This window comes from Mustela nivalis (genome assembly GCF_964662115.1).
Source record: "Mustela nivalis genome assembly, chromosome: 4".
NCBI lineage: Eukaryota > Metazoa > Chordata > Mammalia > Carnivora > Mustelidae > Mustela > Mustela nivalis.
In genome coordinates, this window is record NC_139023.1 from 21,960,685 (window position 1) to 21,987,133 (window position 26,449).

Here is a 26,449-nt window from a genome sequence, read left to right on the forward strand (position 1 = left end):
TTGTGTCTCCCTTATCCTCCTGTGCATCTCTTTATTGTAGCATAATGTAATTTTTAAGTGTTCAAACTTTAAAGATAGACTGCCTAGTTTTGAAACTCAGCTCCACCACTTACTTGTAGTGTGACCCTAGGCAAATTTCTTAAACCATTGTGCTCTGGTTTCCTTACCTATGAAATAGGGATAATAAAAGACCTACACCTCATGGGGCTATTGAAAAGAGTAAATTAATTAAGGGCCACTATATTAAGGGCTTGGAGGAATGTATACACTCAGTAACTACTAATGCTATATTATATTTAATTTTCTGTTCATATGTGTCTGGTGGCCTGGAAGTGAACTCCTCATACTACAATTATTTCTTATTCTTTTTTTTATCTCTAATACTTAGCAAAATGTCTGGCATCATGCTCATCAGTTTTTCTCTCCTTTCTTGATATACAGTTAAGGTATTTCCCATAATCCTCTTGCATCTGGCCACTGACAGCCTGGAACATCTAAGCATGTGACCGAGTTCCAATCAACAGAATATGAATGCATGTAGTATATGGCATTACCAAACCTGGCCATAACACATCCCAAGCAATCTTTCAAAGGTTCTCTATCCATGTGGCTGAAGCAAAGAACTGCTATATTGCTGACTATGGCAGTAATAAGATGGAGAAGATCAAATCCCTGAGTCACCCTTATAAGGTAAGCAGTCTCAGCAGCAACATTTAGACTGGATTTTAGGGGACCAAGAAACAAATCACTGTGCTAGGTTAGTGAGATTCTTGTGACAACAGTATTACTCATCCACCCTAATATAGTTGATGTTCAATTAAATTGTATTGAAATGAATGAATAAATGAATCACTCAAAAATTAACTAAGTAATGTTTAAATACAGATGATGGAACCCATGAGCAGGAAAGGTAAAACTAACAATAGAAGATGGATTTAAGAGCTTAAGAAGCTTAGACAGAAGACAAAGGATAGGAAAATGCAAACTGTGTGAAGCATCCCTACAATTTCCGGCCCTGCTGCAATTGGAAAAAGAATTCACTTTTTCTGTTAATGCTTTCCCTCTACCCTTCTTTTGCCAAATAGCTTTAAAAAAATTTCAGGGGCACCTAGGTGGCACAGTGAGTTAAGCATCCAACTGTGATTTTGGCTCAGGTCTCTATCTCAGGGTCTTGAGATCAAGCCCTGCATGAGGCTCAGCACTCTTCATACTGAGCGTGGAGGTGGACTGAGTTTCTCTCTCCCTCTCCCTCTGCCTCGTCATGCCCCAAACTTGCATGTGTATGCTCTCTTTCGCTCTCTCTGTCTTACATATAAGTAAATCTTTAAAAATAATATTCATAAGCAGAGAAGATCCTGAGATAAAGATTTGGCTTCTGCTGGACAACTTTCTGACCCCTGGGATAAGGCAATATAGCACTGGAGATTCCAGGGTGAAATGTTTAAGGTTCTTTAATAAATATATGTAGGCAACTTCTCAAGGGGGAAAAATGTAGCCATGGAGTTTAAGCTCTTCTATTTTCAGATGCTATTGAAGATCAGATAACTCCTGAAGGACCATCAGTTAACATCAAGTAATCATATTAATTTACCTATTTGCCATGAGGCATCAGAAATCTAAAGAAAGAAGAAAAAGAAGGAGAAGAAGAAAAAAAATTCTCCAAAAGGGAGAAGGGAAAAGGATTCTATATAGAGTCTGAGAGAGTTGTTAAATGTAACAGTCTGTAAAGAGATGAAATTTGCATTTGTCTAAAACATTAAGGACAAAGAGAAAAGGGGGTAATTAGAATAATATGGAAGGGGCCGTTGAGGGGCATTCATTCAATCTTAGCTTCAAAACATTAAACCTGACTTGCCTTTTTTATGCTTTCCTAACCTTTGTATTGGGCTCCCCTCCTTTTACATTTCCTCAGGTTGTATACAAACTGTGGAGATTATTCTGAAGGAAGTCCAATTGTGCTCTCTTCACGCTGATCAAAGCTATAAGAACAATGTTGGAACTAGACTGATAAGAAGGTTAGGTCTGAAAAGAAGAAATAAGACAATGAAAATAAGTTTTTATGTCTTCACCGTTTTGTCTTGAGATATTTCAGTGAGGGATGGCTACAGAATCAGTTTTCGTGATAATTCAACTCATCTCAAAAATCACCAGAATTTTATCATGTGAACAATGATTTTACTGAATGCTAAAAACAAAGAGGTAAATGTGGCAAGTTCCTGGACTTCAAATAGTTAATAATGCAGGAAAAAAAAGTAAATTAAAATGAAATCTAATATGGGTGTAATATTAATATGGCCTGCAGTTTGCTCAGAAGTTCAGAAAGGGGCAGGGATGTCAGAGAAAATTTAGAAAGGAGAGGACATTTGAACTGAGACTTGAAGAATTCTGGATGGCTATCAGACAGACAAGATGAGGAAAGGTTATCCTAGATTGAATAGTAAAAACAAAGTCAGAAAGAAAAGAAATGACAAGCTCTATTCAGGAAATACCAATAGTCTGATATATCTAGAATTGGGGATGCATAAGGAGAAATGAACAGAGAAAGCTAAAAAAAGTTAGGCTTGAGCCAGTTTGTAGAAAGCCATGAATTCGTGTCAAAAATTCAGATTTTATTCTGAAGGTGACAGAGATCTATAGGGGTTTTCAAGTAGCAAAATATCTCAGGCATCAACTAAATATGATGATGGATTTTAAAGGTGCCAGATAAAACTTTACACCTAAAGGAGCTAGAAAAAGAATAGCATGTAAAGCCTAAATCAGAAGAAGAAAGGGAGTAATTAAGATTAGAGCAGAAATAAATGATATAGAAATTTCCTAAAAACCATAGAAAAGATCAACAAAACAAGGATCTGGGTCTATGAAAGAATAAATAAAATTGATAAACCCTTAGCCAACTTATCAAAAGGAAAAGAGAAAAGACCCAAATAAATAAAATCACAAATAAAAAAGGAGAGATTATAACCAACAATGCAGAAATATAAATAATTAATAAAAATAATTATAAGAAAATATTATGAATAATTACATGGCAACAAATTGGGCAATCTGGAAGAATGGATAAATTCCTAGAAACACATAAACTGCCAAACTGAATCAGGAAGAAGTAGAATACTTGCACAGACCCATAACCAGCAAAGAAATTGAATCAGTAATCAAAAATAACCCAAAAAACAAGAGGCCAGGATCAGATGGCTTCTCATGGGAATTCTAACAAACATTTAAAGAAGTTAATATCTATTCTGCTGACACTGTTTCACAACATAGAAATGGAAGGAAAACTTCCAAACTCATTCTATGAGGTCAGAATTCCAAAACCAGACAAAGACCCCACTGAAAAGGAGAAATACAGATCAATATACCTGATGAACATGAAAAGAAGAATTCTCAACAAGATACTAATTAAATTCAATAGTATATTAAAAGGGTTACTTACTATGATCAAGTGGGATTTATTCCTGGGCTGCAGGGGTGGTTCAATATCTACAAATCAATCAATGTGATATACCACATTAATAAAAGATAGGGTCACCTGGGTGGCTCAGTCAATAAGCATCCTACTCTTGGTTTCAGCTCCAGTCATGATACCAGGATCTTGGGATCAAGTCCCATGTTGAGCTCCATGATCAGCACAGAGTCTACTTGGGATTCCTTTCCCCCTCCTCTCCCTCCTCCTCTACTCTCTCTATATTGGCATGTACACACTCTGTTTCTCTCAAAATAAATAAAATCTTTAAATATAAATAAAAATAAATAAAGGGAAAGATAAGAACCATATGATCCTCCTAATAGATCAGAAAAAGCATATGGCAAAACATAGCACCCTTTCTTGATTAAAAAACCTCAAGAAAATAGGGGTAGAGGGAACATACTTCAACATCATAAAGGCCATATACAAAACATCCACAGTGAATAATATCCTCAATGGGGAAAAACTGAGAGCTTTTCCCCCAAGGTCAGGAACATGACAGGCAGGAAGGTCCACTCTCAACACTGTTGTTCAATATTGTACTGGAAGTCCTAGCCTCATCAATTAAACAATAAAAAGAAATAAACGACATCCAAATCATCAAGGAAGAAGTCAAATTTTCACTATTCGCAGCTGACAGGATACTTTATGTAGAAAACCTGAAAGATGCCACTAAAAACTTGCTAGAACTCATCCATGAATGAGGCAAAGTTGTTGAATATAAAATCAATGAAGAGAAAGCTCTTTGATTTCTCATTGATAAAATCAATAAGATTGATAAAATCAATGAAGAGAAATGATCAATAATGAAGCAGCAGAAAGAGAGTTCAAGAGATCAATCATTTTTATAATTGTACCTAAAATCATAAGATACCTAGGAACAAACCTAACCAAAGAGGTAAAAGATTTGTATGCTGAAACTATAGAACATTTATGAAAGAAATTGGAGAAGACACAAAGAAATGGAAAAATATTCTATGCTCATAGATTAGAAGAACAAATATTATTAAAATGTCTACACTATCTGAGCAATCTATACATTTAATGCAATGCTGATCAAAATAACACCAGCATTTTTCACAGAGCTAGAACAAACAATCCTAAAATTTTTAACAGATCAGAAAACATTCTGAACAATCAAAGTAATGTTGAAAGAGAAAAGCAAAGTAGAAAGCATCAGAATCCCAGATTTTAAACTATATTACAAAACTATAATCACTGAGACAGTATGGTACTCACACAAAAATAGACACATAGATCAATAGAAAAGAATACAGAATTCAGAGATGGACTCATAACTGTATGGTCAGTTAATCTTTAATAAAGCAAGGAAAAATATCCAACGTGGAAAGGACAATCTCTTCAACAAATGGTGTTGGGAAAACTGGATAGCAACATGAAAAAGAATGAAATGGGGCCACTTTTTTATACCATACACAAAAATAAATTCAAATGGATGAAAAGACAAACCTATAAGACAGGAAACCATCAAAATTGTCAGGAGAAAACAGGCAACAACCACTTTGACCTCTACCATAGCAATCTCTTACTAGACACGGGGGGTGGGGGGGCAGGGGGAGCAAATATGAAGGGGAAAAAAACAAAAATGAACTCTTTCATCAAGATAAAGGCTTCTGCACAGTGAAAGAAACAATAAAACTAAAAAGTAATCAATGGAATGGGAGAAGATATTTTCAAATGACAAATCAGATAAAGGGCTACTATCTAGAATCTATAAATAACTCATCAAAATCAACACCTAAAAAAATAAATAATCCAGTTAAGAAATGGGCAGAAGATATGAACAGACATTTCTCTGAAGAAGACATATATACAAATGGCTAAGAGACACATGAAAAGATGCTCACCTCATTCATTATCAGGGAAATACAAATCAAAACCACAATCAGATGCCACCTCATACCTGTTAGAATGGCTAAAATTAACAACTCAGGAAACAACAGATACTGGTGAGGATGCAGAGAAAGGAGAAACCTTTTGCATTATTGAGGGAAATGTAAACTGGTGTAGCCACTCTGAAAAACAATATGGAGGTTCCTCAAAAAGTTAAAATTAGAACTACCCTCCAACCCAAAAATTATACTACTAGGTCTTTACCCAAAGGATACAAAAGTGCTGATTCAAAAGGATATATGTACCCCAATGTTTATAGCAGCACTATCCACAATAGGCAAAATATCGAAAGACCCTAAATGTCTATCGACTGATGAATGAATAAAGAAGATAGGGGTGGGGGCTTATGCATGTGTATCTATATATATGATGGAATATTACTCAGCCATCAAAAAGGATGAAATCTTGCCATTTGCAACAATGTGGATAGAACTAGAGTATTTTAGGGCACCTGGATGGCTTAGTGGGTTAAAGCCTCTAATTTCGGCTCGGGGCATGATCCCAGAGTCCTGGAATCAAGCCCCACGTCAGGCTCTCTGCTTAGCAGGGAGCCTACTGCCTACTCTCTCTCTCTCTCTCTCTCTCTCTCTCTGCCTACTTGTGATCTCTGTCTGTCAAATAAATAAATCTTAAAAAAAAAGAACTAGAGTATATTATGCTAAGCAAAATAAGGCAGTCAGAGAAAGACAAATACCATTTGATTTCATTCATGTGAAATTTAAGAAACAAAACAAATGAACATAGAGGAAGGGAAGGAAAAATAAAATAAGATAAAAACAGAAAGGGAGGATCAAGGAGTAGATCTGAATTTTGTCTGGTCCCAGGAATTTAGCTAGATAGTTATCAAACCATTCTGAACACCTATGAACTTAATAGGAGATTGAAGAAAAGAATAGCAACAATTCTATGAACAGAAAAGCAACCACTTTCTGGAAGGTAGGATGTGTAGAGAAGTGAATCCAAGGCGTATTTGGGAAGGTAGACCACGTGGTGTAGCAAGACTCCAACATTGGCTACTGGTTAGTGATAGAACGGTGGAGCACAAAATCAGAATTTTCAGATGTCTGCTCCTCTGAGGGATGTCATTCCAGTGGCTAAGCAGGGTGTGGAACACTCTCTGGGATGGAGTGGGCTCAGGACCTTGGAGTCACAAAAAGACTGACGGTGTCTGAGCATGGCAGAGCTCCCAGGTATCAGAGTGGGGAAGCCGGCTGCAAAGACTGAGCTGAAGAGTGGGTGCTCAGCTCCAGGTTACCATTAACCAGGATCCATGGTGCTCAATTGGGCCCCTGCTCTTTCCTAAGAGGAAAATATATAGTAATACAAGCCTTTCTCAGTAAACAAGAAATATAATCTCAAATATACAACCTAACCCTACACCTAGAGGAACTAGAGAAAGAACAGCAAAGAACGTTTAAATCCAGCAGAAGAGAAATCATGAAGATCATAGCAAAAATCAATGAAATAGAAACCAAAAGAACAGTAGAACAAATCAACAAAACTAGGAGCTGGTTATTTGAAAGAATTAGTAAGATTGATAAACCCCTGGCCAGACTTATCAAAAAGAAAGGAGAAAGAACCCCAATTAATAAAATCATGAATGAAAGCAGAGAGATCACAACCAACACCAAAGAAATACAAACAATTATAAGAACATATTATGAGCAACTCTATGCCAGCAAATTGGACAATCTGGAAAAAATGGCTACATTCCTAGAGACATATAAACTACCAAAACTGAACCAGGAATAAATAGAAAACCTTAACAGACCCATAATCAGCAAGGAAATTGAAGCAGTAATCCAAAATCTCCAAAAAAACAAAAGCCCAGGGCCAGATGGCTTCCCAGGGGAATTCTAGAGTGGAGGGGAATGGGAGGGATGGTGTGTCTGGGTGATGGAAATTGGGGAGGGTATGTGATATGGTGAGTGCTATGAATTGTGTTAAGACTGATAAATCACATATGGACATTGGGGAGGGTATGTGCTATGATGAGTGCTGTGAAATGTGTAAACCTGGCAAGTCACAGACCTGTACACCTGGGGATAAAAACACATTATATGTTTATTGAAAATTTTAAAAAAAGACTGATAAATCACAGACCTATAACCCTAAAATAAATAATACATTATATGTTAATTAAATAAACAAATAATAAAGAAAAAAACAGAGAGGGAGGCAAACCATAGAAGACTCTTAAATCTATAGAGAACAAACTAAGGGTCACTAGAGGGAGGTGGATGGGGATGGGCTAAGTGGGTGATGGGATGATGGGTATTAAAGAGGGCACTGTGTTGGGATGAGCACAGATGTTATAAATCAGTAATGAATTACTAAATTCTGCTCCTGAAACCAATACTATGCATTACCTAACTTGAATTTAAATTAAAAAACATAATAAGAATAATAATAAATAAAGTAAAAGGTGCCAGATGGGAGGCAGGAAGCTGGGCTAATGAGTTATTGCCTAGATTAGGGAAGTGGTAAGGAGAATGAGGAGGAGGGAAGAAATAGAAAAAAAAAAACATTTTGTCAGTAAAATTTGAGGGTTTTGGTATCGAGGTAGATATAGGAGGGGAGATTTCTAAGTGTAAACAACTAGGTAGATTCTAATACTACACTGTTTTCTTTACTACTCTGCTACTATATTATCATGTAACCTTTAAACACCAGCCATGGGACCCCCATATCAGTTTTCCCTTCTCTCCCTGGTGGACAGATAATCATATCTGTGGTCTGCCCTTTTCTATAGAAAGGGGAACGGATACCAATTTATACAAAGTCTGACTATAACCATTTTCTCATGAGTTTTATGACTAAGGGGTTAAAAAAAAAAAAGCAAAGAAATTCAACAACAAAACCTTGGTTTTTAAAGCTCTGGGATTCATTTGAACCAACTGTTGCCATGGTTTCAAGAGTCTGAAATCAACATTTCAAGGTAATCTGAGGATCTAGATATTGCTGCAGCATTCAGATATCAGGGAACAATCAAACTGCCATACCCCATTAGTGACCAAACTCCATTAAGATGGTGCAAATGCCTCAAATTGGTATTCAGTTTAATCACTGATGCTGTATTACTAATTATAGCATGACACCATGCAAAAGTGGGACTTTTTAAAAGGCTGGCAAATGGCATTATTTTAATAAGTCATTAGAAAATTGCTTTTTGAGGACGCAATGAAAGTACAAGTTTCTCAATTAGGGGAATTATGTGGAAATGATGAGATATTTGAGCATGCCTGATCTGCAGCTAGCAATCCATTTGAAGTACACCAAGCCATTGGGAGGGCGGGCTAATGAAAAGAGGATGATCTGATTCATTGTATGAGAAAAATGATAATGGAGGTTCTAAAGCAGGGCGTTAAAAGACTGCTTGTCTCCCAGCTACACTCCCCAAAGTCTTTTTGGCCCTTCACCTTGCATTAAAGGCTAAAATGAAGATGTCAAGTTGAACCTAAACTTTGAGAGAATTAGCTGACTTTCTTTAGAAATATTCATACACAGGAAAAATAAATGACTAGGGTTGCCTGGGTGGGACAGTTAGTTAAGTGTCCAGTGCTTGGCTTCAGTTCAGGTCATGATCTCGAGGTTGTGAGATCCAGCCCGGAGTGGGGCTCCGTGCTCAGCAGGGAGTCTGCTTGAAATTCTCTCTCTGTCCCCGCCCCCCCCGCACACGTATGTGCATACTCTCTCTGTAAAACAAATAAATCTTAAAAGAAAAAGAAATGATTATTGATTAGTTGGACAACCCAGAAATACTGAGGTTCTGTTTCGAGCTTATATGTAAGCTAGGGAAGAGCTGTTTGAGATAGGAAACAAGATGAGACAAGCTGACAAATTTGAGACTAAAAGATCTTGCAGTTCTTTACGTGGCCAGATAGGACATTTTGTTCTGAAACTCTCATCCACAAAAATACCTAAGTTTGAGAAAGCATTATGTGGACTCTACAGGTACAGATAGAGTGTATTTGTATGTGTGTGTGTGTGTGTGTGTGTGTGTGCGTGCGCGCGCAGGAGAGAGACAGAGAGAGAAGTGGGGAGGGAAGCATAGGGGTTAATAGAAAGAATACATTTTCTTTATTTTCAATTCAACAAAGAGTATTCATGTTGTATCTGATTACTATTTACACCATTTGGAAAGGCTCGGGAATGTTTTCTTTAATCATTTTGAAATTTCCTATGAGAAACTGCCTTTTTGGTAAGGCTCCAATTATCAACCATTCCCAGAAGTGGATTTCTATATTTAATAGGCCAACACATTCTTCTAGTATTAAATTCTTCATCTGGAAATTGGTAGCCTTGCTTGAGTTCCCCAAGGCTCAATGAGCCCATTGTTTGCAGTGACTATCACTCTCATCAAATTTGAACATTCTTGCTCAACTCTAATGTCCAAACACTTCTTTGAAATCTTTTTTCAAGATCTCTACTTTTGGCTTTGTAAAAGAACTTGGCTTTGACTAATATGCTTCCCAGTTTGTCCTCTATGAGCAAGGTTAACTGAAGTGAAGCAGAAACAATAGTTATTAACAAACTAGGGTATGATGAGCAACTCTTAGAACAGACAGACACACATATACACACAGATATACACACAGATACAGCATAACTTAGGAGGAAAATGTCTGGTGGTGGCATAAATGGCTTCAGGGCCTAAACTTTTACTCCCGGAAACTTCAGGACAAATTTTACATTACCTACGTGAGTTACCAAAGACATAGAGCTTCAACTCTGTTCTATAGGGAATTAAACTATGAAATAAGATTCTTAAAAATAAGGAGACATTAGCCATCTTACTAGATATTTGACATAATTTATCGTCTGAAGACACTGTGACTTTGGTCTTATATCAGAGCAAAATTCATGGAGTGACTCGGTTGTTCTCAGCATGAAGGAGAACAGACACATTTTTCAAAAGAAGCAATTGACTTGTTAAAGGTTTGACATATCACAAACATTTTGATTTTGTGATCAGACTGGATGGTGATTTACTTATCCCTGACTTTACTGTCAGGTAATTTATAAGTTCACTTCTCAGATAAGAACTGTGGGAAATCTTAGGAGGAATTAATAGGGCAAAGAGGAGGGAAACACATAGCTATAATAAAGCTATGGAAGTGGCTAAAGTGACAAGAAAAACAAATGGAAATCATTTGATTTGTACTGCACCTGTGAGAGAAGAAATTATGGCTCCTTTTTGCATCTGAATCTCACAGGTCTATTTTGAGAGTTGAGAGATCTGTGTAAAGTACCTTGTTCACTCTTCTAAAACAGCCTTTACTTTAAGAGAATGCAACTGTGAAATTTATAGAAATTCTTTCTGAAGCTAAGAAAAAAGTTCAAATTCCTTTGCTTTTGATTATTTCACTGAACTCTTCTAGAATCTAGAGACACAATGTGGTGTGGGATTAAGATATGCCAATTCAGAGGCAGGGCAGGCTCATCTAGGGACGCCCAGGCTGCAGAGGGCCTTGTGTCACAAGAGCAGGCGCCAAACCGCCCAGTCCTCTGGTGTAGGGCTGTGCACAGGCCAGAAGCCCTTCTTCGTTTGATGTGGTGGATACCCCAGTCCCTGGCAGTCTCCGAGACCCACAGAGAGCCTCTGCAGAGCCCCACCATGCACAGGCGGGGTAGCCACTGCCGTGGGTGTGGATGTGCCTGATGAGATGAAGAGCTGAATCCCTGGCCTGTGGCTCCTTCAGTCCCATCACCAACATGCACCTGCGCTTGTTGGAAGCAGCCTACATCAAACAGGAATGTACTAGGTGATCGGGGGAATCATCTCTCCTCTCAACAACAACTACAGGAAGAAAGACCTCACAGCTGCCCACCACCAGGTGGCCATGGCCCGGCTGGCCCCACAGACGTCCGACCGGATCCAGGGAGACCCTGGGAGAATGAGTGAGCAGTTGCAGTGGATGGAGACAGGGAAGGTGCTGAGGCATCGTTACAGCAAACAGCTTAGATCTCTGCCCCAGACAGAAGGCCTGGAACATGTAAGGGCTCACTCCACAGCTCCCACAGCTGGGCCTAAGCTGAAGCCCTTCTACAGGGCAGATGTCCTAAAGACCTTCCAGAACCCAACCTCTGGAAAGACGCACACATCCAGGAGATAGTGGAGAAGTTTGGTGTGGCATGTGTGAGCTAGGCAGGTCACAAGGCAAAGGAATACCTCTCGGGCTCGCCCGTCCTGCCCAAGTACCCACACAACATTCACCTGGCCAGGGAGCCCGTGCAGAGTGAGCTCAGCTCTGCATACATCAGGCGGGCCTTGAGCCAGGGACATAGCGTGAGGAACCTGCTCCCAGATGCTGTCATCACCTACATCAAGGACCATAACTTCTACACCAGGGACAGTTCATGGAAAGGCAGGGGCACCCAGACAAATGAAAGAAAGACAAGCTGGAGAGAACCAGCCACTCCTCCACAGAGTTCCTCCTGAGGAAACAGCAGTTAAGGTCTTGGGCTTTCTTTTTTTTTATTTAGGCAATGAGTTTATTTCAGAGAGGACTTCTGTCCGAGGAAGAGATACTTTCTTTTGGGAAGAGAAGAAAGCACCTACATTCTCAAGAATGGACATTTACCAAAGAAGTTAAAATGGCATGACAGGTCACCAGGACTAGACCACAGCTCTCAGAACCTCTCCCTGCAGAGGCCGCCTTATTCAGTAAATGGTGACTCTGGCACCAGCACTGAAGGCAGTTCTGCGCAAGGCACAGCCTCTGAGGGTCAGATCAGAAATGCCCACATTCATTTTTTAACTAGGACCAGGTGCCACATGCTGGTCTTGATTGGAGAGATTTGACAGGAAGCTAATTACCAAACAGTGGGCTATATCAACACCTTGTTCCAACAAAATAATACTAATTGAGCAGTCAAAAATTTGGAAGCAGGTCTTTGCCAATTTACATTGAATCTTCCCTCAAGAACCACCTTCTGTCTACCTAAGTTGTATATACAATTTAAAATAAAATCTTAAAAAAAAAATAAAATAAAATCTTTTTAAGAAGTGACCCTCAAACAATATTTTTGATATGGCAGATATTTTTAACCTGACTTTTTTTAAATGCCAGGGTGCCTGATTTCCAGGTTTCTAAAAAGGAACTGAGGTAAAACAGACGCCTTGACTATTTTAGAGGCTCTTTTTTAATGTTTTATGACTGCCTGCTGGTTTGAATATTGGCAAAGAGATAAATAATAAATTGACATAAAAAATTTTTAAGAAAACTTTTTAAATTTTTTAAAAGATACGCCAAGTCATACATTGCCATAATTATTAAATCCTTGGTTATACAGCACTTGTGTCCAAGAAACAGGGTCCCTGTATTAATCTCATTTTGTTCATCTTCTCAGGGCAATGTGTTATTGCTCTTGCTTCCTGGAAGATTCTAAGGGCCAAGTACTTGGCGGAAGGATCCAATTAGGACAATGGCAGAGGGACCACTACTGATGGCTCTTGGCCAGAACTGTTGAGGTCTCACCCGAATCCAACCACTTCAAAGTGTAGTATTATTGGTTTCTACCTGTTGACATATTTAAACAAGAGGCGCCTGGGTGGCTCAGTCAGCTGAGTGAAGGACTCTTGACTTTGACTCATGTCATGATCTCAGGGTTGTCAGATTGACCCCATGTCTGGCTTGGGCTGGGCATGGAGACTGCTTAAGATTCTCTCTCTCCCTCTCCCTCTGTCACTCCCTCCAACCCGCCACCCCCCACTTGCATGTGCACCCATGCTCAGGAATATATGGGCACTCTCTCTCATTCTCTCTCTCCCTCTCACTCTCTCTCTTAAAGAAAAAAAAAAAAGGAAGCTATTATATTGGGGTGGGTCTAATGCCTTGATAACCTATGTAAGGAAACCAAAACATGAGGGGAATCAATGCTCTTAAATCCAATGAAGAGAAACTTAAGAACAACCAAACACAAACAGCCAGCTAGACTTTCCCAAATAAGGCAACTGCTTAAAATACAACCAAATAATTTCTTTGCCCTGCTGCCACATCTTCTCTATTAAAAAAAAAAAAAAAAAAAACTCTTCCCTGGTGGAGCACTCCTAACTCCTTTAGGTCTGTCATTGCTCAATTCATGTTGAAAATTTTAATGTACCTGAGTTCAGAATATCGAACTGGTTACTCTCATTTTAATCTACACATAACAGTGATGATTCATCTGATATTTAATTTGATATTACTCAATAGCAGTGATATACTAAATTCATTCATTTAACAAGTATTTCTTAAATACTATATGCCAGTAACCATATTGAGCATCCAGAAATCCAACATGCACGGGACAAAGTATCTGACTACAGAGCTGAGACTCATGAAAAAGACAAACATGAAAGTTAATAAATACAACACCTGAAAGGCCAAAGAAAGAAACACAGTAGTGTAGGAACCCAGGTAATGTCAATTACCATGATTTCATTCTTATGTCCTTCTACAACCCATTCCCTAGCATAGTACTAGGCATATACAGACATTTGATAAATATGTGTTTGGATTGGATGGATGGGTGAGTGAACGGATGAATGGATGGGAAGCATGAAGGAGTGAGTAAATAAATTAAAAATAAACTATTTTTAATTAAAATTAAACAACTTAGGGGACAAAATCTAAGTGAGGCTGTCTATTAATATTACAGAATTGCGGACTTCTTACCATTGGTCTCAGCTCATTCTTACACAAACAATTTCTATGATTTATTTTTAGATTCATGCCTGTCTCCACCAGTATAATACCAACAAGAAGAGTAGGGGCTCCATCTGTTTTTGCTTCCCAGTGATAGTTCCAACACCTAAGACAGTGCTTGGCATGTAGAAGGTGCTAAATAAATATTTGCTGGATAAGTAAAGAGAAACAAATGTCTCATTAAAGTACGTACTCTACAAGAAAGAATATGCAAGGGTATGCAGCCTATACAAGAAAGAATTCTTTTTAAGAGTTCTGAAAATGTCACTTTTAAAAAAGGAAAGTTTTTCCTGCTCTATGCTGTGATATGAGTTCAGTTCAATCAGATCCGTCTCAGTGAATCAGACAACCTCAGCTGAGTGGGCGTTAGAAAATGTCACTGTTGAAGTTTTAGGGTATCAATAAGTAACACCCATTTCTTTTTTCTCCTAATTTAGGACCAATGGATAAATAAAGGTGATACACTGATAATTTTAGTATCAGTATTAGCAGGTGCACTGAAAAATGAGCCTTTCAATCTTAATCCAAATAATTCATGACTCATTCCTGATCTTCATCCCATCCATAATAAACCCTAAGAAAGCCCACCTAAAGGAAGGATTGGCTCTGCAGGATACATACAATCAAAGCAAGCATTTCTTCACTGTATCTAGAGAGAAATCCCCAAACAACACATCCCCAGAGTTTGGGGCCTTGAAAATCATGGACCAGAGGATGTTACTGAGATAACTGAGGAAACTCACAAGAAATAGTAGGTAGGATAAGAGGCCAAAGGGTTACTCTAAATCCCTGGACATGGAAACAAGGAGACCAGAGAAAAAGAGAACCCCTCCCATGACTGGCAAATGCTTGATAAATGTAACTTTTCCAACTACTAGGTCACAGCACAGTATATGGCAAATAAATGCAGGAGACAGCAGAAAATGAAGTATGTTAAGTTTGCTTTTCCAGTGACAGAACTCATGCAAATCACCACTCTTCACTTCTGATAAGTATCTGATAGCTGATACACAATCTTTCCTTTGCAGGAGCTGTTGAATAATTTAAAATACAAAAACCACAGGCTCATACAATTCAAGAGGTTCTGATATCTGATACCCAGGTAAAGAGCGCAGGAGTCCAAACACATGTGCTCCTGGTCTGCTTCCACTCACTGCTTCCTGGTCCCTCCCAGCTGCAGGCCTCTTTCAAAACCATAACAACCCACATCCCATGAAGCTGGCAGCAAATGAGGGGATTTAAGAAGCTCACATGGAGAAAGCTGGGGTGCTCCTGTCAACTGCTGAGCTCCCTGCAGATGGCCAGCACCTGCTGCCAGTCATGTAAATGCACCAACTTGGAAATTCCAGCCCCTAGAACTGCGGTCCAGATGATATCATGTGGAAATGAAGAACAGCCCACTGAGACTAGTCAACCTACAAAGTCGTTACAGATAATAAAATGTTTGTTATTTTTCACCAGTAGGTTTGGGGATGGTTTGTTGCACAGTGGTGATTGAAACACAGCCCCTCTCTGGCCCCTGGGTTTCTGGAACAGAAATGTCATTTTTCTTATCATCCACTAGGGAAGGCTTCACTTGCAACATCATTTGTTTAAATGAGGAGTTAATTGAAAATGTTTCCTTCTGTTCTACTTTCACACTGAAAAGGTAAAACTAAAAAATTCTAGAGCGAAACATAATTTCTATACTGACTAACCATTTCACAAAGAGCCACTATATGAATATTATGTTTCGGAGGGAAGCTGTTTGGAATTATCCTCAATCTTTCAGTGAACAAAAACCTGCAAAGACTATTTGATGGTGAGACTGGAAAGCTGGCAGGAAATCAGGAATTTAGAAAGAAAATGTTTATCTTGTGGCCCTTGTCACAGCTTAAAACCCAATTTGGGCTAATGTCTGTAAATGGAGAATAGCTATTAACAAATCAATTAATTAGGGTCTTGTTGGCTTTTCTAGTGTCAACTCTAATTATTTGTTTGTCTGATCTGAAGTATCCTTAGATTATTGACTATCATTCTTGCCAGCCAACAAAAGATAATAAGGTTGAATCTCACGAGTATGCAGGAATTGGAGAACTGCTTTTATCCTAATATGCTCAATTTCAGGCAAAATTTTCAGGGCCTGAGCCTTTTTATCAATACAAAGTCTCTTTCTGAGCTTAATAACTAACTTTCATAAAAAATTTTCAGAGAAGACAATATTTAATTAATTTGTTTTAAAAAAAATTCCCTGGATCATGGACATTTGTTTAGAATCAAGAGTCAAGGGCACTTCTTTATGTTCTATTTTCTTTTTCCAGCAGTTATCTTCTGGTGTGGGGTCTGAAAGAGAAATCCATACTTGTGAAAGGAAACTGAGGCAGAAGACAAATAATCACTCCATTCAAAAGTGATGAGTATGTGGGGGCAGTACTCACAGTCTAAGGAAATCTATTTCTATAGTCATTTCTCAAAAGCATACTTGTCTCTTATCAATACATAAGTCAAGGATATTTTTCTTCATTCTACAGCTTAATCTCAACCTAATTCTATATCTAGTCATTATTATTCTACTTTACTATAAAAGAAAAGAATTCAGGTTGCAGTTTTAGCCTGAGAAAAAAATGGAAAATTTCCTCTCTCTCTAGGAGCTGAAAAGTGGTTCTTATAATAAAATAATTACCCAATTAAAGTGCTCAAGTGAATCAGTTACCACAAGTCCAATTAAATCAAGCTGCCAACAGGAATATATTATACCTGGTAAGGAGAGTTAGTGAGTAGATTGACACAAAGCACAAAGATCATGCTCTCTGTTAAACTTAGAGAAGAAGTTATTCCTTCCCTTAAAAGATGATGTATCTTCCTAATGAAAACTTGTTTTTTAATATGCCAAGGAAGCTATAAATCTGACAGTGAAAATGCTAAATATCTGCATGCTAATTCAGAAGATCAAGGTTAGATATTTACCTCGTCAATGAACCTCTAGCCATAGGTTCATGAAAATGAAAGGTACTAATGACTAGTTCATCATAAAACCACCTTGGTCCTTTCCTTCGTGGAGCTGGGGTGGTGGCAGTGGTCATTCACTATGAATGAGCATATGAACAATGAAAAGAATGACAAATTGGAAGCAGGACAAAAATGACAGGGCTTTCTGATCACGGAAAGATATCTATCTACTTCCTAATCAAAGAACCCCATTTCTTTTTTTGTATTATGGGGGTTTTATCAATTATGCTCATGGCATTCTTTCTATAGGTTGGAATCTTGGCCTTTTCTCCTCATTTCTACTTTTAATCTCACCTACTGTATTTGTCTCTGCATTGAGAGGCACATCCAGGACACCCATCATTCCTGCACTGTTCTGCCAGAGTTGCTGCTCCAGTGCAAAAAAAGAAAGAATGCTGGAAAATAGGATAAAAGAATACTGAACTGTACATATCAAGTATGGTGTCTACAACTGACCAGTTAACAGAGAAAGTACACTGGAGAAAACACACACACAAAATATCACTAGAGAGGTTTCTGAAGTCAATAAGGAAGAGACTGCAAAAAAAAAGTCAATCCCCATATACTTGCTGACCCTATTTCCAGCTCCAGTTTGAATGTACCCTTCTATCCTGACAATATTTCCTTTCTTCTCGAGGTGTCTGAGTAAGTCTCATACAGAAGAGTGATATTCTCCAATCTGTAAACAACATTACAACAGCATTACAAATACAAACCTGTCCAGATCCTACTTAAAATTTAACGCAGTTGTTCCTGAGAAATTTGAAAAGTTTACCTGACTTCAAAAAACACCTACTTTAAATGCACTGTATATTTCTCTCAAAATAATTTATAATCTTTATATTCATTTTATGAAGAAGGTATGGTTGGTATTTGACATCTATAGAGATTTGATTTAACGAATTCCATATTTATGGTTTTGAAACAAGAACAGAACCTAAAACTTCTCCCCAGAAGAATAAATGCATTAAACAAGTATTATGAATTTACAAGAGCTTCCTTCTTCCTATCAATGGAGAATTTCTTCAAGCTTTTATTTTAATTCCAGTTAGTTAACATACAGTGTTATATTTGTTTCAAGTGTACAATACAGTGATTCAATAGTTTCATACATCACACAAGTTCACTCCTAATTCCCCATCACCTATTTCACCCATCCCACCACCCACCTCCCCTCTGGTAAACATCAATTTGTTCTCTAGAGTTAAGACACTATTTCCTGGTCTCTCTCTCTCTCTCTCTCTTTTCCCTTTGCTCCCTTGTTTTGTTCCTTAAATTCCACAAATGAGTGAAATCATATTGTATTTGTCTTTCTCTGACTGAATTACTTCATTTAGCATTATACTCTCTAGCTCCAACCACTTGTTGCAAATGGCAAGATTTCATTCTTTTTTATGGTTGAATAATATTCCACCATATATATACATCACTTTTTTATCTGTTCATCGATTGTTGGACACTTAGGCTGCTTCCATATCTTCTCAGCTATTGCAAATAATGTTGACATAAACATGGGGTTAAGTGTATCCTTTGAAATAGTGTTTTCTTATTCTTTGGGTAAATACCGAGTAGTGGAACTGCTGGGTCATAGAGTAGTTATATTTTTAACATTTTGAGGAACCATCAAACTGTTTTCCACAGTGGCTGCATCAGTTTGCATTCCCATCAACAGTGCAAGAGGGTTCCTTTTTTTTCTATATCCTCACCAACACTGTTGTTCCTTGTGTTGTTTAATTTTAGCCATTCTGAAAGGTGTAAGGTGATATCTCATTGTGGTTTTTGTTTTTATTTTCCTGATTATAAGTGGTGATGACCATCTTTTCATGTGTCTGTTAGCCATTTGTATATCTTCTTTGGAGAAATGTCTGTTCATGTCTTCTGCCCATTTTTTAACTGGATTATTTGTTTTGGAGGGTGTTGAGCTTTATAAATTCTTTATAGATTTCAGATACCAACCTATTAACAGATATGTCATTTGCAAATATCTTCTCCCATTCCACAGGTTGTCTTTCAGTTTTGTTGATTGCTTTCATAATTGTGCAGAAGCTTTTTATTTTGCTATAGTCCCAATAGTTTATTTTTGCTTGTGTTTCCCTTGCCTTTGGAACTATCTAGAAAAAATTTCTATGGCCCATGTCAGAGAAATTACTGCTTGTACTCTCTCCTAGGATTTTTATGATTTCAGGTCTCACACTTAGATCCTTAATCTATTTTGAATTTATTTTTGTGTATAGTGTAAGAAAGTGGTCCCATTTCATTCTTTTGCATGTTGCTGTCCAGTTTTCCCAACACTGTTGAAAAGACTATCTTTTTCCCATTGGATATTCTTGCCTCGTTGGCAAAGAGTAATTAACCATTAAATTGTAAGTTTATTTCTAGATCATCTAGTCTGTTCTCTTGATCTATGTGTCTGTTTTTGCACCACTACCATACTATTTTGATTACTACAGCTTTGTAATATAAGTTGAAGTCCAGAATTGTGATGCCTCTTGCTTTGCTTTTCTTTCTCATGATTGCTTTGGCTATTCAGGGTCTTCTGTGGCTCCATACCAGTTTTAGTACTGTTTGTCTTAGTTCTGTGAAAAGTGCTGTTGATATTTTGATAGGGATGGCATGAACGCATAGACTGCTTTGGGTAGTGTAGGTATTTTCGCAATATTTGTTCTTCTAATGCATGATCATGGAATTTCCTTGTGTCATCTTCAATTTCTTTCACCAATGGCTTCTTTTCTTTCTGTGATCTTCAGTTTCTTTTATCAGTGTTTTATAGTTTTCAGAATACAGGTCTTTCACCTCTTTAGTTAGGTTTATTACTAGGTATCTTATTACTACAATTGTAAATGGGATTGTTTTCTTAATTTTTCTGCTGCATAATTATTGGTGCATAAAAATACAACAGATTTCTATACATTGATTTTGTATCCTGCAACCTTACTGAATTCATTTATCAGTTCTAGTAGTTTTTTAGTGGAATCTTTAGCATTTTCTATATACACTATCATGTCTTCTGCAAATAGTGAAAGTTTTCTTCCTTACCAATTTGGGTACCTTTTATTTCCTTTTGTTGTCTGATTGCTGTGTCAAGGACTTCTGGTATTATATAGAATAAGAATGGTGAGAGTGGGCATTGTTCTCTTGTTCCTGACTTAGAGGGAAAGCTCTGTTTTTCACTACTGAGTATGATGTGAGCTGTGTGTTTTTCATGTAAGGCCTTTATTATGTTCAGGCTTGTTCCCTCTAAACTTATTTTGCTGATGCTTTGTAGCATAAATAGATATTTTACTTTGCCAAATGTTTTTTCTCCATCTACTGAAATAATCGTATGGTTCTCATTCTTTCTCTTATTGAGGTGATGTATCATGCTGACTGATTTGCAAATACTGAACTATGCTTACATTCCAGGAATAAATCCCACCTGATTGTTGTCAACGATTTTTTTAATATATTGTTGAATTCAGTTTGCTACTATTTTGTTGAGGATTTTTGCATCTATGTTCATCAGGAATATTGGCCTATAGTTCTTTTTGCTATATCTTTTTTTTAAGATTTTATTTATTTATTTGAGAGAGAGAGACAGTGAGAGAGAGCATGAGTGAGGAGAAGGTCAGAGAGAGAAGCAGACTCCCCGTGGAGCTGGGAGCCCGATGTGGGACTCGATCTCGGGACTCCGGGATCATGACCTGAGCTGAAGGCAGTCGTCCAACCAACTGAGCCACCCAGGCATCCCCTTTTTGCTATATCCTTATCTGGTTTGGTATCATGGTAATGTTGGCCTCCAATGATTTTGGAAGCTTTCCTTTTCTGTTTTTTGGAATAGTTTGAGAAGAATAGGTATTAACTCCTCTTGAAATGTTTGGGGCAATTCACATGTAAAACCATTTAGTGTAGGACTTTTGTTTGTTGGGAGTTTTTTATTTCTTTACTGGTTATCAGTCTGTTCAAATTTTCCATTTCTTCCTATTTCGGTTTTGATACTTTATGTTTCTAAGAACATATCCATTTATTCTATGTTGTCCAATTTGTTGGCATATCTTTTTTCATAATATTTTCTTAAAATTGTATTTCTGTAGTGTTTATTATTATTCCTCTCTCATTTGTGATTTTACTTGAGTCCTCCTCTTTTTTACTTGATAAATCTAACTAGAGGTTTATCAATTTCATTAATTTTTTCAGAGAACCAGCTCCTGGTTCATTGGCCTGTTCTATTCTTTTGGTTTATTTAGTATTTATTTCTGCTCTACTCTTTTCTCAAGTCCAGTGAGTATCTTTATGATCATTAAATTATCTATCCGGCATGTTACTTGCATCTGTTTCGCTTAGATTTCTGGCTGTGGCTTTGTCCTTTTCTTTCATTTGGAATAAATTTCTCTGTCTTCTCATTTTGTCTAACTCTCTGTGCTTATTTCTTTGTGTTGGGAAAGTCAGCTCTGTCCCTTGTTCTTAAGGGTAACGGCCTTATGATGAAGTAGAAGTCCTATACTGCCTTGCAGTATAGTGTCCCTTGTTCCCCACTGTGTCTCCAGTGTGTGCTACATGTGCTCTACTGTTCTGTCCTGGCTGCTTTACCCTTCAGGCCAGTCATCTGCCAAAGTTCTCTTTGCCTGTTTCATCGGCAGAAGCCCTCTTTGCCTCTTGTGGGCAGTGTTTGGTCCCTGGCCTGAAGGTAGCAAGTTTTAACTAGGTGTGCCCTGGTCTGCTTGAGAAATGAGACCTATTACCACCTCTACCAGAACCAAGGCCCTGCAAAATTCCCACGTTGTGGAGAAGCATTGTAAGTAGGGGTTTGGGCAGGGTCTTCTGGGAAGGGGCTGCTATGTTGGGACTGAGGCAAGAATGACTGGGAAGGGCGGTTCCATTGGGAGCACAGAGAGATGTGTGTGTTGGTGGGTCGGGGGGTTGATGTAAGCAAGATAGGTAGCAAGTACTGGCACTGCGCTGGTTTCCCAAGTATCCCTGTGCTTATGCTGAAGGGCAGGGGAGGGAAATGGTACCTGCCAGTTCCTTTGTTTCCAGAGGGGTCTCTCCCTCAATGTTGCCTCTCTGGGACAAGCTCTTAAATAAGTAAATAACTTCCTCACTCTGTGTCCCACGCACTCTTCAGATTGCTATTTCCATGCCATATGTCCACAGTCAGTTTTCCCTACCTTCTTTCCAAGAATAGTTCCAATGCCTCCAAGCTTTCCATAAGCCAAACTGCTAATATTTAGAACACGAGGCTTTAAGCCCCACTGGCTGAAAGAACTCACAAAATTTGGGCCTTATTATTTTCCAAACCAATTGTTCTGGGGATTCATTTTCCCCATGTACTCCCCCACATGTTAGTCTGTCTCTTTCCCTTCTCTGCAACCACAGAGCCCTCCCTACCACATTGGTCATGATCTGTTTCTCTCCCAAACCATGTCCGCACACTTCCTATATTCTTCATGTGGCCTCTTCTCTACCTTCAGTTGTGGCGTTTGTTCTGTCAGTTGCCAGGTCAGTTTCTGTAGTATTTAGGATGATTTGATAGTTATCTAGTAGTATTCATGGGATGGGGGTTTTCCTACTCCACTACCATCTTCACCTCCTCACCAAAGATGAATGTCTTGACTTTGTCTAACTGGAAATCATAACATGCATTCATTTTCCAGAACTAATATTCACATCTTTTAAAAATAATGCCAATGCTTTTTTATAAATACAAAATAATTTTGGGAAATTTCTATAAGACTATTTCTCACTTTACCTCAGAGCTCTTTGAAGTCAGTGGGAGCTCTGCACTTGAATCAGTTCCATGGAGTGAGCAGGCAGAGGAGGAATGGGCCCAACACAAAAATATCCAAACATACAGAGTGACATTTTCCTATCTATGATGTGTCTCAAAGGGCTGGACTCAGAAACTATTCTAATAAGAGAATTCTTCAAGGAAAAAAAAATAGTTCCTAAAAGTGGCTAAGAGTTAGTTAAAATAAAAAGGAGTTAATGTAAGAAATTTAAAATGAATTTTAATGAACACTAATTCCAGGTTCAACAAATTAGTTATAAAGTTTGTCAGAAGGATAAAGATAGCCTTGATAATAGTTAAAATACAAGTTGCAAGAAAGCATGATTTTACATTTAACCGACCTGCTCATTTCCCCTCCCAACGCTCTATTTCCCACCTTATCTCACAAATCTCTTTCCTGCTTATAACTATAACTTCACCATTAATAATCAGTTCCCTCAGATTAGTGCCCCTTTGGTGGCCTTTTATAAAGCAAATTCTGTAGGACCAGGGTGTTGGGCCCTTGGGCTAGTAACAAGAACAGAAATGTTATGGACTGAATGGTGTTCTCCTACAAAATTCATATGCTGGAGCCCTAACCCCTAATGTGACTCTATTTAAAGATAGGGCCTGTAAGGAAATTAAATAAAATCATAAGGGTGGCACCCTGGGACTAATAATGTCCCATAGGAAGGAATGTCCCAAAGGAATAATGTCATCATAGGAAGAGACAACAAAGAGTATTTTCTTGCTCTCTCCCTCCTTCTTTTATCTCTCATTCTCCTCACAAGCACAGTGAAATCATATGAGCAGATGACAAGATGTCAACTGCCCACAAACCAAGAGAAGAGGTCACATAATGGAACTTACCCTGTGTCCAGAACCCTGAGAAATTAATTCCTATTGCTTAAGCCACCCAGTCTGTGGTATTTTGTATGCCAGCCAGAGTTGAATAAGACAAGGGATGATAAGACAAGGAGAAACTGTTATACCAAGGACATGAGGAAATCATACTATTGGGAATGTTTGTTTAAACCATATTACACCCCACTCTTTGAGAACTCCTGGAGTCCACTCATATCATGGGCCTGCAGTACAATAAAAAATAAGTACTTGGTCTTTTGTCCCAAGTTCCTGTTACAGAGGTCATAAAGCTCTTGGAATTTCCTGAATGATCGGTGTCTTTTGCACAGTAATGGTGATACCTGGTGAAAGAGGTCCAAGATAGCTTCAGGATGGGAGCTGATTGTCATAAAAGCCAACCAGATGATTAGAAGGTTAGAACACCCAAGCCTGGGGCACCTGGGTGGCTCAGTGGGTTAAGCCTCTGCCTTCGACTCAGGTCATGGTCCCAGGATTCTGGGATCGAGTCCCGCGTCGGGCTCTCTGCTCAGCGGGGAGCCTGCTTCCTCCTCTATCTCTGCCTGCCTCTCTGCCTACTTGTGATCTCTGTCAGATAAATAAAGAAAATCTTTAAAAAAAAAAAAAAAAAAAAAAAAAAAGAACACCCAGGCCTACCCTCTGACATCTAGAAACAAAGATAGGCTGGAGATTGAATTCAGACACCAATAGCCATTGGTTTAATCAAATATGCCCACACAAGGAAATGTGAATAAAAACCCCTGAACTTTGAAGTGTTACCAAGTCAGTGAACACATTCATGTACCATAAGGATAACACATCCCAACTCCACTGGGATAGAGGTTCTTATGCTCAGGTTCCTTCCAGATCTTGCCTTTTGTACCTCTTAATCTGACTGTTCATTTATTTTTTTAATAAGAAAGAGTAATACTGAGAACAGCACTTTCCTGAGTTAAGGGAGTCATTCTAATATATTATTGAAACTGGGGGGGGGGGGGTGTCACAGGATAGTAGGCCTGGCAGAAGAGTAGGTAGCCTGGGTACCATATTATTGAATGCTATATGAATTTGGAGTAGTCCCGTGAGACCAACCCTTAACTTATAGGGTCTGCACTAACTCTTAGAGAATTTAATTGTTGAACACCCACTTGGTGTCAGAATTGGTTTGTGTGTAAAAAAATGACACACAGGGCCCTTGCATACATCTGATAGTCCCACTCTGGCAAAAGACTACACCAGGAACAGATACCTAATCTAAGCTGTGCCCAATCAAATTTTAAGAATTTGAAAAACAGGTGTCTAAGTAACTGTTTAAAAATGCTATACAACTGTAATTGATCTTGTGGACTGAGGACATGAAGACTCAAAGTAGTGGTGTCTCTATGCTCTAATCTGTGCATGTGGCAGCTAAAAATAATTAGCCTGTAGTCAGAAAGAAATGAAGTAAATGCATGAAAGGAAGACTCTAGCTTCAGAGAAAAAGACTGAAACTCAGGGGATGGTTGCCTTGAATCCTGTCAGCTCTCAAGTTCCTGGGTTCCATCTTTCTCAAGAACAGACTGCAGTTCCTGGTCTTAAGTCTCTTGAGTTCTCATGCAATCTTATAATAAATCCCTTCTCTTTTTATTTAAGTTTGTACCCTTTCAAAGTCCTAAGATTATGAGTGTTTACTATGTCCCAGACTCTCTCCAAAACACTCTACACATATTTTTTTCATTTAATTCTCAAACCAAATCTATGAAGTTGATATTATTACCCCCATTTTATTATATAACATGCAGAACTTAAATGCTTGAGAGTACTCATAACTCATTCCAGGTAAAATTTCTCAATTGGTAGAGCCTATATGACTATTTTGGTAACGAATCCAGCATACACATAAAGTTAGCGGCAGGCCTATCCACAGAAATCTAGCAGGTCAGAAAGAAGTGGCATGATCTATTCAACATACTAAATGGTAAAAATATGCAGCCAATAATACTTTATCCAGCAAGACTATCATTCCAAACAGAAGGAGAGATAAAGAGTTTCCAAGACAAGCAAAAACTATGAGTTCACAACCACTAAACCAGCATGACAAGAAATACTACAGGGAACTCCTTGAGTAAGGAAGGGAAAAGACCAAAAGCAACAAAGACTAGAAAGAACAAAGAACAGAGAACATCACCAGAAGTACCAACTTTACAGGTAATAATGGCATTAAGTTCATTTATCTCAATAATCATCTGAATTTAAATAGACTAAATATTCCAATCAAAAGACATAGGGTATCAGAATGGATTAAAACAAAAACAAAAACAAGATCCATCTATATGTTGCCTACAAGGGACGCATTTTAGACCTAAATACACCTGCATAACTTCTTAGACTTGTCTCCAAAGGTAAGGGAAACAAAAGCAAAATGCACTACTGGGACTTCACCAAGATAAAAGGCTTTTGCGCAGCAAGCGAAAGAGTTAACAAAACTAAAGGCAACCTACAGAATGGGAAAAGATACTTGCAAATGACACATCAGATAAAGGGCTAATATCCAAGATCTATAAAGAAGTTATCAAACTCAACACCCAAAAAACAATAATCTAGTTAAGAAATAGGCAGAAGACATAAAGAGACATTTCTGCAAAGAAGACATAAATGGCCAACAGACATGTAAAAATGCTCCACACCACTTGGTATCAGGGAAATATAAATCAAAACCACAATAAGATACCACCTCACACCAGTCAGAGTGGCTAAAATTAAACAAGACAGGAAACAACAAATGTTGGCAAAGATGCGGAGAAAGGG

The 26,449-nt window shown here is 38.2% G+C and overlaps 1 long non-coding RNA gene and 1 pseudogene across 2 annotated transcripts in view; one reads left to right on the forward strand and one right to left on the reverse strand.

The window, feature by feature from the left end:
* Positions 1 to 26,449, reverse strand: part of LOC309863627 — a 186,299-nt gene that overhangs the window by 88,189 nt on the left and 71,661 nt on the right. The gene's annotated exons all lie outside the window — the stretch shown is intronic.
* Positions 9,204 to 11,822, forward strand: LOC309863879 (nicotinamide/nicotinic acid mononucleotide adenylyltransferase 3 pseudogene; annotated as a pseudogene). The gene is made up of 2 exons: positions 9,204 to 9,334; positions 11,053 to 11,822. The product of its transcript is annotated as a nicotinamide/nicotinic acid mononucleotide adenylyltransferase 3 pseudogene (transcript).